General features: G+C 43.5%; 1 long non-coding RNA gene across 2 annotated transcripts in view; it reads left to right on the forward strand.

Annotated features, from left to right (window-relative positions):
- The window catches only part of LOC103170329, a 497551-nt gene that overhangs the window by 332168 nt on the left and 149061 nt on the right, over nt 1-16322 (forward strand). For both annotated transcript variants that reach the window (XR_005660707.1, XR_003763875.2), the window contains one exon: nt 16110-16212. This is a non-coding gene — a long non-coding RNA (uncharacterized LOC103170329). The remainder of the gene's footprint in view (nt 1-16109; nt 16213-16322) is intronic.

The following is a 16322-nucleotide window of genomic DNA, read 5'->3' on the forward strand; positions in this document are numbered from 1 at the left end:
TCCACTGAATTAGCATTTATGAGAAAATAGTGGGTTTGTATTGGAGTGGAAGAGAGAGCATATGGCTGGCTGGATGACTATTCTAGAAGGTATTCCCTGCCTAAGCTCACATTTGGCTTACATTGAGCGCTTTAGTTCTTTTCTCCACATTCCCCCATTACCTACTACTATGCTTGTTAATGCCAAATTTATCATGATTTTTTTTAAGTTGAAAGGACCATTATATCTAATGTAGGCAGCGGCCTTTTGTATTTGTGATTTAATAAGTTAATTGCTTTTTCGAGTCACTGACAAGAAGGCATGTAAGTGTAATAATATTAATAATAATGCTGGTATTTGTTAAATGCTTACTATGTGTAAAACACTTTTCTAAGCACTGGGAGGAGATACAGGGTAATCGGGTCGTCCCACGTGAGGCTCACAGTTAACCCCCATTTTACAGATGAGGTAACTGAGGCACAGAGAAGTGAAGTGACTTGCGCACAGTCACATAGCTGACAAGCGGCAGAGCCGGGATTCGAATCCATGACCTCTGACTCCCAAGCCCCGGCTCTATCCGCTGAGCCACGCTGCTTCTCTGACTGGGTCTTGCAAGACAGTGTTTGTGTGTGTCTTGTAATATACCCACAGTAAACATGATCATTGCTACAGTTGCATCGCAAAGACTGTTGCATCATTGAAAACCAAAGGGCCAGGGCCCTGATCAATCATATTGATTGAGCGATTGCCATGTGCAGAACATTATACTAAGTGCTTGGGAGAGTAGAATATAGCAGAGTTGGTAGACATGTTCCCTGCCCACAGTGAGCTGTAATAGAACTCTTGGGTTCTGCACTTTTCCTTCCTCTAGACATTTTCCTCTCTGGTTCACCCGCCATATGTCACTTTGTGATGGGTTTCCTTGGGGGTATGGACCCCATTTCACACTCCCATCTTCCTCTTGAAAAGTGGTCGGTGATAGAGCTGGGGAATAGTGAACTAATAGAACATGTGGACCAGAGAGCATTGACTTCTGATAATTCTGTAGTTGAAAATTGTAGCGATTATTGGAGAGAAAAAGCAATAAATTGGTTACACTTGTATGGAAGTAATTAGCAAATACTCATAGCTAATTATCAAAAAGCTTTGCATTTCTATTGCTCTGAAAAACCTTCACTGATTTCTATGCCGATGGCCCTGAAAAACAGCTCAGATGTATAATGTGTTATTCAAATGCCATTTTTGTAGGTCGGCCTGCAAACATAGAGCCCAAACCTAGAGTGTTTCTTGAGGCTATCCGTACCTTCTCAACTGTTCCAGAGAAACTGCCCATCCCGGCTCTTTGGTAATTCGGACGCCTCATCTGAGCCGTGGAACTTGGTGGCCCGGGCATCAGGAACCTCAGCACTGGAAATTAAAATACCAGACACAAACCATGCAGTTCCGTGCCCATCCCGAGTAGAGGACAGCCCACCTTAAACCCCGGTTGCCTAGGGTGAGCTTGGGAGACCAGCCATTTTACCCCCGGGGAAGTGTATGAAACTCTGCTCCGATGAACTTCTCTACAAAATATGGATCGCTTTCCATGCTCCTGATTAAGGGTATCATGCATAAACAATGAAAGGAATCACCCTAAATGAATGAAGGGGTGTTTTCAATTGGGGGGGGGTGAGTAATACTTTAGAAAAATGGGTTTCACCCTTATGAAGTCTGATCTAAGGAATAAGATCCTCGGGAGAATTTGCTCTGGTAAATAACAGAATCTAATAAATGCTTTCAAATTGGCCTGATGAAATAGAAATACTGGGGCATTAGGCCACATAGCCTCTTGTTCATAATTTGTGTACATTGGCATTTGAAAATGTTTCTCAAATTGGGATTAAATCAACCCTAAAATTCAGTTGACTCATTCTGCTCATTTAAATCAGGAAAGAAAAAAAATCCGTTCCCAGCCAAAAGACTGGTGATTTCAGTTAGATTTTTGGAATGCCTTGTGTACTAATGTGGAAGCACAGCCCTAGTTTCTCTATAAACAAAATCTAATTAAAATGAATGACCTGTGGGCGTAAATCAAAGCACCTTTAATTTTTAGGTTTCCTAGTCCTCAAGAACCACAAAGGAGTTTGAGGAAAAAACGAATGTGGTATTAGGTGTTCACTATGTATCAAGCAGTGTTCTAAACGCTGGGGAAGATCACATAAAGTAAGGTCAGATATGGGCTCTGTCCCCGCCACAGGGCTCATAATCTTTTGAATCTCCATTTTTCCGATGAGGTAACTGAGTCACGGAGATGAGAAGTGACTTGCCCAAGGTCACCCAGTGGGCCCGTGGCAGAGCTGAGTCTGGAACCCAGGTCCTTCGACTCCCAGGCCCACTCTGTTTCCACCAGGTCACGCTCCTCCTCTAATCACACTGCCACAACATTCCAAGATGTGAAGGGTCTGGGAAATCTATCTTACTGTTACTGACTAAAACATTACATTTGCTAATTTATTTGAGAATCATAAAAACAGTTGCAGTGAGCTGCCAAAACTGACTTTCCAAAATTCAATACTCAAATAGTTTAATGGCATGCATTATGGAATATTCTCTCTCTATGCAAATTGTTTCATGGCAACATTTTAGTCAAATATAATAATCCTTCAAGAAAAACTGAGAGTTTTGCCCTGGTATAATAGAGTGAAACATTGAAAAGGAATGTTTTTTCCAATTGACATTATATTCTGCTTTTCTCTTTCTTTTCTCCACGCTTCTGTATCATTTGCCAACATTCAAAGCACTTACAGTTCCTAAATGTGTATGTTGAAAGCATTTTCAGTTTACTAAAAGATTAGCATGTGGGCTGTTGGCTTTCAAGTTTTATTAATAATGAATAATCTTTTCTGTCTTCTGGTTTTTATGTTCTATTAACCTTGCCAAAAGTCCTTCTGGAGGAAGAACAAAATAACGTGAAAAGCAGATTCTATCAAATGCGTTTTTACAAAATTAGGTTATATTTGTCAGAAATTTTCTCAACCAGAAAACATTTATGAGAAAAGAAATGAGATGTCAAAGGTATCTCCTCTGGACCTCGGTTTACCTTGTGCAGGATTTCTCTGATGCTACTCTTTTAACATGCTCCATACTTTGCACTATCTAGAAAATATTCCTATGAAGAGGATAAGGTGCCAGTTTTCTTGTTTTGTTTTGTTTCCCACAGGATACAAATAAGATGAGTAAGTTGGGGTGAGACTCTATTTGGCATCAAAAATATGTTTTATTACACATGGGGAGGCAGAGAGAATGCTTATTCTTTATATTTGAAGATTAGACTATTGACAGTGAGATCCTACCCGAACATGGCTGAAAAGACCTAGGCAGAGTAAAAAATTGACGCCACCCTCGTTGCAGATCAAGGTTCTCTTTGTGCCGATGGGTTTGTTTGCTCCGACTTGCCTGTCGTCATCCTGAACATCCCGAAGGCTTTGTTTGACAAAATTAAGACTGTGAGACCCATGTGAGACGGGGACTGTGTCCAGTGAGATTTGCTCCTATCTCCCCCAGTGCCTGGCACGCAGTAAGCGCTTAACAATACCACACTTATTATTAAGAGAGCAACTCCCTCCAGATTAGTCTTACATGCCAGTGGAGTCTGGGTGCTAACAATTGTTTCTCAGCAGTTTTCAACTGTCATCTCATTTTATGAAATTATCTAGCTGGGGGATGTTGCCTAGGTAGTGGATTTCAGTGGTGCGGATGAAAATCTCGAGAGCTTTGTTTACGCGTGCAATTGTGTCTCGGATGGTGAGACTTTGTGGGCAGGTGTGGCTGATGAAACCACTGCAAGACTGACAATCCCTTAGGTGTTGTGTGTACACCGAGATTCCCTTACACTACTGCATTTTTTTTACTAACAGCAGCAATAGTATCTATTAAGTTCTTACCGTGCGCAGGACGCTGTAATAAAAGCAGGGAAATAGTGTTCACGTAGGAATTTGACCCGGACCCTGTCCCTTGAGGGGTTCACAGTCTAAGAATAAAAGTGCCTGGGGCTGTTTTCTCCCCTTCCTAGAAGTGTATATGTTCGCTAGCAAATAGGATAGCGAGTCAGAAGAAGATTTAAATGGTCTATGAAAGATCACGCAACAAGATGAGGGAAGGGCTGAAAACAAAACTCAGGCCTTATGACTCTGCTTTTAATGGTTCCCCTCCCCACCAGACATTGATTCTTCCATATGATAAAATATAAATATGTAAGTTGCATGAGAGCATTTAAAGAGAAAACAAGAGCGTGAGGGTGTTTTTCTTCTGTTGGGTTGTTAATTCATTTGTTTCCAATATTTCTCAGAGGTCAGAGTGACTCGCATCCTGAAAAAAGAGGGATGTTTTAAACCACTTATTCAGCTACAGTCACCAGACCTCTTTTTAGAAATTGCCAATGTATTTTTATAAGTGAAATATTCTGACACTCTCAAAATTTATGAATCACCAATACAGCATTTCATTTTCCAGTCAGTACACTTGAAGTACATTATTCTGATGTGGAAAAAAGAGGTGGGAAAGGAAAGAGAGGTGAAAATTTCATCAGTAAGTCATCAACATTTACTGTACCCTAAATGGCCAGGTATGCAGGGGGCAAGACATATTTTTTTGGAAAGGAATTTTTCTCCTTATGCCAAATGGACATAGGATGGGGTGAAGCACAAGTGAACATAAGACTTCTCTATTCAGGTGGAGACATTAATATATATATATATATATAATATAGCATATGTTATATTAATGTCTGTCTCCCCATCTAGACGGCAAGCTCAGTCTGGACAGGGAATGTGTCTCTTGTGCTTTCCCAAGCACTTGGTCCAGTGCTCTGCACACAGTAAGCGCTCAATAAATAGGATAGGTCATTTTTGTAGTGGTCTCTGAGGCGTTCGAACATGGGTAGGACAAGGCCGTCAATCAGGTTTTATTCTGGACAATCTGGTTTTCAGCTGGTTTGCTCCTGTCCAAGACTGATAATGGCTTTATCTGCCTTTAGGTCTAGTATTTTAATTAAAAGAACAAAATCCATCCTCCCTCTATCCTGGCTCCTGCCGCCGAGTCCCGTGCTTCGAAAGCTGTGCCCCTGTTGACAGGGACGTGGGAAGGAAAGGCGATGTCTCTGGAGTAGGGTTCTGCAGATTCCCAAGATTTTCTATAACATCCTTGCGTTTGGTTACCTAACCTATGATGATGCACCCAATGTAATGATGTCTACCCTTTCCATGGAGTTACTACAGAACCTACTGGCCTAGTCCAGAGGAAGACTAAGATAGAGCCGGAATGGGTGTTCTTGAGGTAAGATTGTTAACCGGGCAGCTGCTAGCCGTGAGCGTTTAGAGACCCAACCCGTCTCCACTGCTGCATGGTTGGGCTGCAGGCCAATTTTCCGCTAAGACCTACGGTTCAACACAGAGGAACTCCTCTCCCTTTCCCGGGAGCTTGAATGAATCGACCGTTTGTGCGAACCAACCTTTGTAGGTCAGTTTGTGAAATGCTGAACGGTTGCCGAGAGATAGGGGGTGGAGGTGAGGGGAAGATCAAATGAGCACGCATTATATTCCTGAGACACGACTCCACTGCCCTATGAATCTTCGGCGGCTTTATAAAGTAAAATCCAACACGGCCTGGTGTAGCGTTGGGGAATTTGCCTCTTCTTTACTCCACTCCTTCTCAAAATACGTTTCGTCTTTGACTCTTGTCCAGAGCTAATCACTATTCCAGGTCTTTGCTAAGTGACCCTCTGTAGCTAAGGCAATTTTAGCCCCTTGAAATAGAGGAACATCCAAAGACGGGAAATGTTAGAAGGTTTTCAAATCAAAGGTTGGGATGTATTTCGATGCCATTTGTCTAAGAACTGAACTTGGTGTTGATTCACCTAATTCCTTTCTTAAAGTATCATAGGAATTGCGATTGAAGATAGGCTTGTATGTGGGTAACCTCAACGTGGATGTTGGAAGCGTGTATCTGTCACTCAGAAAAGAACTGTTATTTTTCAGATCTATGAGGTATCTTTAAACATACTTTTCACTAGCTAAGACAAAGCATTTCATTGTTTTCCCAGAATGTTTCATGAATCTTGACGATTGAAGATTAAACTGACAGATATCGGGTTTCTATTTACCTAAGTCTTATCCAAAGCATTCTTGCTCTTTATGTATTTCTGCAGTGTGAAAAATATTCATTACCTACAAAATGCATTTGACAAAACCTGATGTGAAAAGACAGATGCTTGCCTAAAAATAACAGTCGTTTATAGAGGCATGTGATAACGGTTCTGAATTATCTAGCGGAGATGTTTTTGGTACCGATCTCTCCAATACAGAGCAGAGTTTCATCGGTAGGAGCTGCGCTATTTTAAAACATTCACATATTCTCACGGAGAGCAAGAAGAGAACCATAAGGAATATTCAGACTATTTTATACACTACCTCTGTCCTTAAGTAGAAATGTGTTGGGCTTCTGGAGTGGGAATGGACTGTGATTCCTTTGCAAATGCACGGATCTGTAATCTGGAGCCTTAGGGAGCACGGGGAAAGAAAATACATCAGTCTTGACTGGGGACGTATGAGTTAGGGTTGGCCAGTGAGGAGGAGGTCAAGGACATTAGAAATAAAGGAAAAACATTTGTACAGAAAAGCAGTCGTGGCTCTTCATCCTATCTTTGTGTAAGGAGTTGTGTAGATGTGACTTGTTCCCTGGCTATGATTATGATCCCTGTTGCCAAAGTGATCCAGACAGGTGGGAGGTGCCATCATGTTTTTCAACATGAGAAGGAGAGGTGGAGGCTGATGATTTCATGGTCCGAAAAAAACCAAACCCTATTTGGCTTCACTTCTCAGTACGTGGTTTTTTTTTTTCCTTTTAATAACACTATTACCTTGGTTTTTGAAGAGTACTTTTATTTCCTATACTTTCACGTGACTCATCTCATTTTTGCCCTCACAACACTGTGGGGTAGTGAGAAACATAGGTGCTAGTATTATCTCCATTTTGCAGATGAGGAAATGGAGGTACAGAGAGGTTAAGTGACTTGCCTGAGGTCACAGAGCAAGCTGGCGGTGGAGCTCAAGCTCGAATCTGGGTCCTCTGGTTTCCAGACCTGTGTTTTTCCACTGCACCACACTGGTTCCTTCAGGTAGCAGGCAACCATGATGAGGCATTTAGATCATAAGGGTGCTTTCTTTTCTTTTTCTTCCTCTTTTTCTCTTTCTTTCCTTTCCTTCCATCCCCATTAGTTTCCCCTTGTCCTGTTCCCTCTATTCCTCCTTGTCCTTCCCGTAGTCGTTCCCTCTCGTTTTAAAATGATATTTTGAGGCATTGTAAAAGTCCATATGGGTGTGACTAGAAGACTGACAAGGGATTATTTGTAAAATGTGGAAGGGATTGCTGGTCACACAACAAATATCAGTCGATGGTTTTCGTTTCAACAAAACAAGAAGAGGTGTAAAATCAATAATAATGATCTGCATCAATCCTCTTTTTCAAAGAGATTATCTCAGTATAACTCCTCTCAAAGCAACTAAGGTCCGTGGTGTGTACACTTGAGTGCTCTCTCTTTCTCTCTGTCTTCCCCCACCCGCACCCCCCGACACGCACATACTCTAGTTTTAATGCCTAAAGTTTCTGTTACTACCAATGGGATTTTCTGAGTATTAAATGAGGCTTAAACAATTACAGTTAGACATACAGGCCCTTCCAAATTGGTTGCGTGCCTGGACTCTATTTTGGGAAGAGACTTGAACTGCCGTCATCGTCTACACCGTACCTTAGCCTTTCGGCTGGCATGAGCTTTCGACTGCGAGTATAGGTAGCCTTTATCCATCGTTCCATACAGTTGTGATTTATCGGCTTCTGCGGGTTCCCAGCTATTGACGTTCCCGTTACGTTTCTCAAATTGGTCCTTCACCGCCCCTGGAACGCTTCTTTTCTAGTCCTTAGATACAGAGGCCTTCTTGGTCGTTAAGATCTGTCGGATGTACCATTCCAAATGAGGAGGTGGCCAGTTGAAGGAGAGGTGAAGTCTCTCTGATTAGATCGGTCGCAAGACACTGACATTCTTCTGGCAGCCCCCGAAAAGCATCTTTAGCAGTAAGTATTAACTGGAACTGGGACTGGAAAGCAGCAGAGGGAAACAAGGCTTCCATCAACCCTCCGTCTCTTTGACCCATTAGGCCGGGCCCGGAGGGGTGTGTGTGTGTGTGTGTGTGTGTGTGTCCAGCTATGACTCGTGCTCTTCGTCGGCCCTCCGGGATAGAAATAACCAGCGATATACAAACCATCTGCAAAGTGGTGAAGTTCCAGAATCAGATGAGAGATGGAAGGTCCTTAGATTTGATTTCTTTAGAAATATATTAAATGTCCCCACCTCTTTATCCTATTTCTCTGAGAATCCTTAACGGGCTCATTGAACCACAGGGTGGTTCTTTTTAAAGGAAATTAGGCTGTGATGTATGGTCCTGAATTTCCATCGGACTCAGTATAGACTATTTGTACAATGTGATTAAGGACTTTGAAAAATTCACAATGTAGTTTTGGTCAGGGAAATATCAAGGAGTTAATCAGAGGGGTTTATCAATTAGCATGCCTCCACTGGAGCCATTATAGCTGATTAATATCACAGCATATAAAGGGAATGTGTAGTTTAAAAATCAATGACCCAATAGACGGCATTGTCTCTGCTGGAGCAATTACATCAAACCCTCATTAGAGAAATTTTACATCGCTAATCAGGAGGCCAGGAGTATAGAATTGAAGAGACCAGGGTTATGAAGACGTAGCTTTAAAAAAAAAAATGTGGGAAGGAACTGTGGCGCAGCATAGGTAACTCATAGTAATTTAAGTTTGAGCCATAACCCTTGTTTAAAACTAACTGTAACGCTTAATTTTCTTTTAAAATAGCAATTGTTCCCCAGAAGGATTGTTCACTTAATTGTGCAGGGCAAATCTCTCCATCTCCATTGACCAGCACTGGGGATAGGGGATATGGGCCAGAGCTAGAAGCAGAGAAAGGGGCGGTTGCTATGTTCCGCAGTTGCCTCGATGAATTTGGGACTTAATGCGTGCTCTGGGGTGTTGGATCCTACCATCCAGAGCGTTGTTGGCTTCATAGTTTTCCATCATCTGACCCCATCTTACTTCTCTGCTCTCTTTCCCTCCCCGCCTCCCTGACTATTCCCTAACTCTCTCTCTTTGTTCCTTCTTAGCCGACCTTCAAGCCGTCATCGTTCTGGACTTGTCCTTCTCCATCCCTTCATTCACACTGTTCCTCCATCCCCTCACTCACCCCGTTGCCCCTGCATGGAATCCCTTCCTTCGTCACATCTTAAGGAACATTCAAAGCCCTCCTAAAATGCTACCTTCTTCAACAAGCTTTCCCCAGTGAACTTCCCAGCCCCCTGAGCCATATGAGCCCTTCAGCCAATTCTGGCACTTGCAAATGTATTTACACTCTCCTCAGCAGACATGTAAATGTCTTTTTAAAACAATTTTGACCACTGCAGTTGTAAATATTTTTGTTTGCCTCCTCCATTAGAGACCAAAAGTTTCTTTTAAAGCCAACCTCCTCACTGTACCTCTGTCTCATCCATCTTGCTGCTGACCCCCTATCCACATCTTCTCTCTCATCTGGAACTTCCTCCCCCTTCGTATCAGACTTACCATTGCTCTCCCCAGCTTCAAAACCTTATTAAAATTCCATGTCCTCCAAGATCCCTTCCTTGACTAAGCCCCATCTCCCCTACTCCCTCTCCCTTCTGCGATGCCTGTGCATTTGGATCTGTACTCCTTTAGGACTTGATATTCACCCCACCCTCACCCCCGCGACGCTTATGGAAATAAAAGTTTTTTATTTAAATGTCTGTCTCTCCTTCTAGACTGTAAGCTTCTTGTGGACAGGCAGCATGTCTACCAACTCTGCTGTATTGTCCTCTCGTAAGCATTTAGTAAAGTCTTCTGCTCACAGTGAGCGCTCAATAAATACCCTAGATTGATCGCTGGGCCGGAAACGTTCGATAAACATTATTGCTGTTATTACTGTTTGGGATCATGTGGATCTAGAAGTGTCCTTTGGATCCTGCAGATTCAGCCTTGTAAATCAGCTCAGACATTGGATTTCCTTAGCTGACGATCTTGTAATCTGGTTGTAATAAGGAAGCAGCGTAGCCTAGCAGAAAGAACACGGGGTTGGGAGTCAGGGGACCTGGGTTCTAATCCCTGCCCTGCCAATTACCTGCTGTGTGAACCTTGGACAGGACACTTAATTTCTCTCTGATTCAGTTCCCTCATCTGCAAAACAGGGACTCAATGTCAGCGCTCCCTCTTATATTGTGAGCCCCATGGCTCTTAATGGGACTTCATTATCTTCCCCAGCTCTTAGTACGGTGTTTGGCACATAAGTGTTTAACAAATACCAGAATTATGTGTATGGCGAGATGAGTAATTTGAACTGTTTCATTCTATTGCAACATCCAAATTGCCAAGGCTTTATTTTTTTCTCCTGTAGTAACATTTAGAAATTTAGAGGGATTCAATTGTTGAAAAAAAAAATCAAATTTCTCACAAATTTCTCTGTGTGGCAAGATGATGAGAGTATGAATTTTGATGGTTTTAGAGTTCAGGAGAGCTTCACTGGGGAAGGGATTATCACATTCTGCATCCATTTGCAAAGCCCTTTGAACTCCCCTGAAAGGAAATGCTCTTAAACTTAACGTAGTAGGAATAATTACTATTAATTATGATTATTCCAGACTAAAGCATTCTCATTTTTCATTCCCAAGACAGGGCCCTACAGAGTGAAAACATCAAGATTAAAGTTTACACTAAGATGATGAATCTAATGTCTTTTCAAGGTTGATGTCCTTCCGTGATGAATATGTTCAATATCTTCCCATGGTCTTCTAGAAATCCTGGCAAATCTGAGTCAGACTTGCTTTCTCTGTGGGGGTGCATAAAGACCCAACCAGAAACAACTATTCTTCCCCATTCCCTTTAGAGTTTTTGAAATGGTATTTAAGCCCTCCCTCTGTGCCAGACACTGTACTAAGCCCTGGGGTACAGAAAAGACAATCAGGTTGGACACGCTCCTTTATCCTATATGGGGTCATTGTCGAAGTAGGATGGAGTAAAATTTAATCTTTTTTTTTTTTTACAGTCGAGGAAAGCGAGGCACAGAGAGGCTGAGGGATTTGTCCTAAGTCACACAGCCGACAAGTGGCAGAGTCAGAATTCGAACCCTCTGCCTCCCTGGCCCATGTTGTTTCCACTGGCCTAGTTCTTTCTGTCCTTTCTGATCCCAACAGTCTAGTCAGAGAAAGTCAGATGCAGTGGCCATTGCTTCCAGCCCTGAATTTGTCACCTTCAGCTTTATTGGACCCATAAGATGAATGGATGCTGGGGTCATAAATCTTCCGCGTTGGTTCTCAGAATTCAAATCTAGGGCTCATTGTGGAGTGAAGATTTATGTTAAGGCACCTCCACCCGGTCAGTGACCACAGTAACTGTGCCCATCCACTAGATAAAGCCTTTCTTTGCCAGAAACAATAACACATATTTTTGAGCAACTGAGCAGGAAGGAATACAAAGAAGAGTTAATCTGCAGATGCTACTGGGTATGCTGAGCAGGCTGATGCAATCGTCCAGTCTGGAAGAACTTACTCTGAATGACTAACTTGGATTTTTGCCCAGAGAAAAACAATTCTCTCCCTTTCTCTCTCCTCACCCCATTCTCCTATGGGAACTCCTCCAACTTAATCAACAGAACAAGAACATCATCAAAAATCCTTGGATCCGGGACCACGGGCCTACTGTAACTCCTAGCTTTCTCCTTAATATACTAAAGGTATAGAGAAAAGAAGTCACTGATTCATTCAAGGAGTTTTTGTACGATGGAGAGGTGGATGGGCAACTCCAGAGTTTTTAGAAGAGCCGGGTGACCCGTCCTCGGTGTTTTTATAGAAAAATGATCTGGGCAGTAGAGTGAAATATGGGTTGGAGAGGGGAAAGACAGGAGACTGGGAGGTCAGCAAGGAGGCCGATGCAGTAATCCAGGAGGGATAGGCTGAGGGATTGGATTTACGTGGTGACAGTTTGGTTGGAGAGGAAAAGGTGGATTTCAGTGATGATGTGAAGGCGGGACCTACAGGATTTAGTGATGGGTTGAATGACGGAGAGGAGTCGAGGATAACGCCAAGGATACAGGTTTGTGAGAGAGGAAGGATGGTGGTGTCTACAGTGTTGGGAGAGTCGGGAGGAGAACGGGGTTCGGGTGGGAAGATAAGGAGCTCTGTTTTGGAAATGTTAAGTTTGAGGTGACGGGAGGACATCCGAGTAGAGATGTCTTGAAGGCAGGAGGAGACTACTCGCTTTGTTTTGTTGTCTGTCTCCCCCTTTTGGACTGTGAGCCCCTGGTTGGGCAGGGGTTGTCTCTCTGTCTTGCCGAATTGTATATTCCAAGTGCTTAGTACAGTGCTCTGCACATAGTAAGAGCTCAATAAATACGACTGAATGAATGAATGAATGAGGAGATGCAAGACTGGAGAGTAGGAGAGAGATCGGGCTGGGGTTGTAGATTTGGGTATCATCTGCATAGAGATGGCAGTTGAAGCCGTGGGAGCGAATGAGTTCTCCGAGGGAATCGATGTAGATGAGAAGTACCCAGAACTGAACCTATAATTTTCTATAAGAAAAATATTTCCAAAAAATATACTGGGCCGACTTGGCTAATGTGGTGTCTATTACAGCTCCGTTTGATCCCTACACGCCCTAAACCACGCACAGAGAAGTGAAAAGCTGAAGGGAATTCTCACAACACGCCAAGTGATACGAACCCCTTTCTAAAAATGAGTATTGTTCAATTTCTCTTTACGTTTATTTTACCTAATGGCTGCATGCTAAGCCCCCGCAGCACAGTGCGGTCCTAGGCCCTCATCAAAGATGTGCCATCGAGATGTATGGAACGTTATTTCCTGAATGCTTACAAAAATCTGGACAACATAAACCGTCACTTCCTAACACCAGGCCGTTTTTCTCCTCCAATGCTCTGTAATATTATGAAAGGGGGGAATAAATTGATTTTTCTGTTTTACAAGCAAAATGGAGAAATCGCAAACGCCGACAAGCCCTTCATCACAGCGGTGGAACCAACCATCCAATTCCCCCAGAAAGGAATGTCAGTTTGCTTTTGTTCTTTCATTCATGGGTCGCCAAGGATTCTACCCAGCTGAGCCTTCACGTTCGTCTGGGGCTCAAACATCTCACCATGTGATGTCCTTGTGAGAGTCGCAGCACAAGAGAGCGATTGAGTCGGGAGCTGTGGGAAGAGAAACAGTTTTTTCTTTCATTTGGAGTGGATCCCTAAGCTTTTGGTTATTCTCGCGTCGCTGGACACTTGATAAAATGTTCCCTTGATCCCACCCAGCTGACGTGAAGATGTGACTATGTGTTTATTTTAAGCACTGTTATCTCTAGTGCTGCTTGACATTCCCTCAGACACGCAGGTATGAAACGTGACCATCTCCAGCAGGTAAATTGCAGCGTGTCCTCCTGCCCCTGATATTTACGTACACTTCCCGAGAAACTCTCCAAGCTTTTTTAAAGGTAACGTTTCTAGATGAAATGCAACAGGGAAGAATGAACCACGGATGATGAGGTGGCATAATTAGAGTAATGCAAAGCCTTTCGAAGATCGGGGCTCAGGGCAAAGATCCCGGGCTTTGGAGTCGGAGGTCATGGGTTCGAATCCCAGCTCTGACACTTGCCAGCTGTGTGACTTTGAGCACGTCACTTCATTTCTCTGTGCCTCAGTTACCTCATCTGTAAAATGAGGATTAAGGCTGTGAGCCCCACGTGGGACAACCTGATTCCCCTGCGTCTACCCCAGCGCTTAGAACAATGCTCTGCACAAAGTAAGCGCTTCACAAATACCAACATTATCATTATCTCCTCCAAGAAGCCTTCCCTGACCAACTTCTCAACTCCCCACCCTCTTCTCCCTCTCTATCACCTATGCACTTAGACCTGACCTAGAATGCTTTAATACTTACCCCACTCCCAGCCCCAGAACACACGTGTAAGTATCCGTGTGTTCTTTGCTGCTTCTTTCCCCGTATGTAATCGATTTTATCGTCTCCCTCGCTATATTGTATTCTCCTTGAGGGTAGGTATCACGTCTACGGCCTCAGTGGTATTGTATTCTAAGGGAGAGTTCAGTTCTCTGAACGCAGTAAGTAGCGACGGATTGAGTGATGGAATAAAAGGCTGAAGAGTATGAATAAAATGAGCACCACACTAGAGTCTTCCTTCAAATACAAAGTTCTCCCAGACTCCAGCGAGGTTGGCCTTCTCCAGAAGCTGAGCAGCTCTAAACTTTCAAAGCAGTGCGGTTTTTTTCAAGTGTGAAGTCGTGATCACTTGCAATCCCAAAGGTCTGACAAAGAGGAAAGACTTCAAGAATGTTGACGCTGTTCATTCCTGCCTTAGAAGAGATGCTATCAGAAAACCGATGACAGAAAAAACAATCTTTCATGAAGGGGAAAGAATTCAGAAAGATTTGTCGTTAACCAAACTTAAATTCAAAATGCAGGACTCGGATCTCAAAACATCTCTTTCCTCTGGCAGTCTACCATCCCGTTAGCCTTTGATGATAAAGAGATAGGGAGAGGATTTATTGATGCAATGCAAACAAAATGCACTTGTCAGTTGTCAGGAAGGGAAGTGTCACATTCCAGGTGACGGAACCAAATGAAAATTGGGGGGGCAAAATCATTTTGAAATAGTAATCTTGCAATTCTCTTTCCGATGTAGGCCTGAGAATCCCATCTTTCATTGTTGCTGCTCTTCTTCGGAGCACGGCTCGAAACTGGGTTGAGCTAACCACAAAGAGGAGTTTCCTGACTCGATTTGTAAATTCTGCACACTCTTAAAAAAAAATATACAGAAAAATCACGGTTTTTATTTTGAAGTGCCAGAAAGAAAAGGAACGGTCTGAGGTGCCAAGTCCTGACGACTGCAGGAGAACCCACACAGAGGCTTGTAAGAAATAGAGGCTTAAACGTGTTGCCTCCTCAGGAGGCCTGTTGGTCACGGGGGCAAGGCCCGGGGCAGGAAGTGAGAGCCGTGGTGCGGGAAGGGCCATCTCTGCCCCAAGTCTTTCTGGGATGTGTCAGCCTAGTAATATTTTCCAGAAAAGGAGCTGTGAAACTAAGACCACACACGCCAGGAAGCAGCATGGCCTAGTGGGCAGAGCATGGGCCTGAGAGTTAGAAAGACCTGAGTTCTTATCCCGGCTCTGGCACTTGTCTGTGTGTGACCTTGGGCAAATCACTTCTCTGCGCCTCAGTTACCTCATCTGTAAAATGGGGATTAAGAATGTGAGCCCCAGGTGGTACAGGAACCGTGTCCAACCTCATTAGCTTATATCTACCCCAGTGCTTAGTGTCTGGTACGCACTAAGCGCTTAACAAACGTCATTAAAAAAACCAAAAAAACTCAGGCCTTCTAGTTTCCGCTACTCTGAGTGTTCCCCACTGGGGTGCAGCTGCTACCAGTTTCCCGGAAGGAGGGCAAAACTCACAGAAGTGGTGGAGTTATCGAATCCCGTGCTTCCTCAACATCTTGTGTTTTCTTACTCATCGTGGTGGTATTCTTGTTCCTTCCTATCCTGATACCTCCCTAACCCCACGGGATTGGGAGAAGCAACATAGCTCAGCGGAAAGAGCTCGGGTTTGGGAGTCAGAAGTCGTGGGTTCGAATCCCCCCTCTGCCACTTGGCAGCTGTGTGACTGCAGGCAAGTCACAACTTCTCTGTGCCTCAGTGACCTCATCTGTAAAATGGGGATTAAGACCGTGAGCCTCACGTGGGATAACCTGATTACCCTGTATCTACCCCAGCGCTTAGAACAGTGCTCTGCACATAGTAAGCACTTAACAAGTACCACCATTATTATTATTATTGTTATATTCTTTGTCAACTGGTAGGGGTGAGTAACAGGATAAGCAGTACCTATTTTACTTCATTTTTTAATAAAAATGCCTAGATTTGCAAACGCTTTTCACGTCATAGATAATCTATATAATACCTGGATGCGCTCTCTGAGCAGTTTTTTCTATATTCCCAGGTTTCCGTGACCTCCGTCATCCTTGGCAGCCATTCTTCAAGCGTCTTTTGGGACCATCACTGATGACAAGATACTTGACTGGATCCACCACTGGGCTGATCCCGTAAGTGGCATTTCTTACATTCTTGTATTTTTAATCCTCGAAACTACAGGTCGGAAAAGTAAAACGGGCAGAGAGGGCTCAAGTTGCGCCCTGAAAGAACGTGCGGTCAA

This window comes from Ornithorhynchus anatinus, chromosome 13 (assembly GCF_004115215.2).
Source record: "Ornithorhynchus anatinus isolate Pmale09 chromosome 13, mOrnAna1.pri.v4, whole genome shotgun sequence".
Taxonomy (NCBI): domain Eukaryota; kingdom Metazoa; phylum Chordata; class Mammalia; order Monotremata; family Ornithorhynchidae; genus Ornithorhynchus; species Ornithorhynchus anatinus.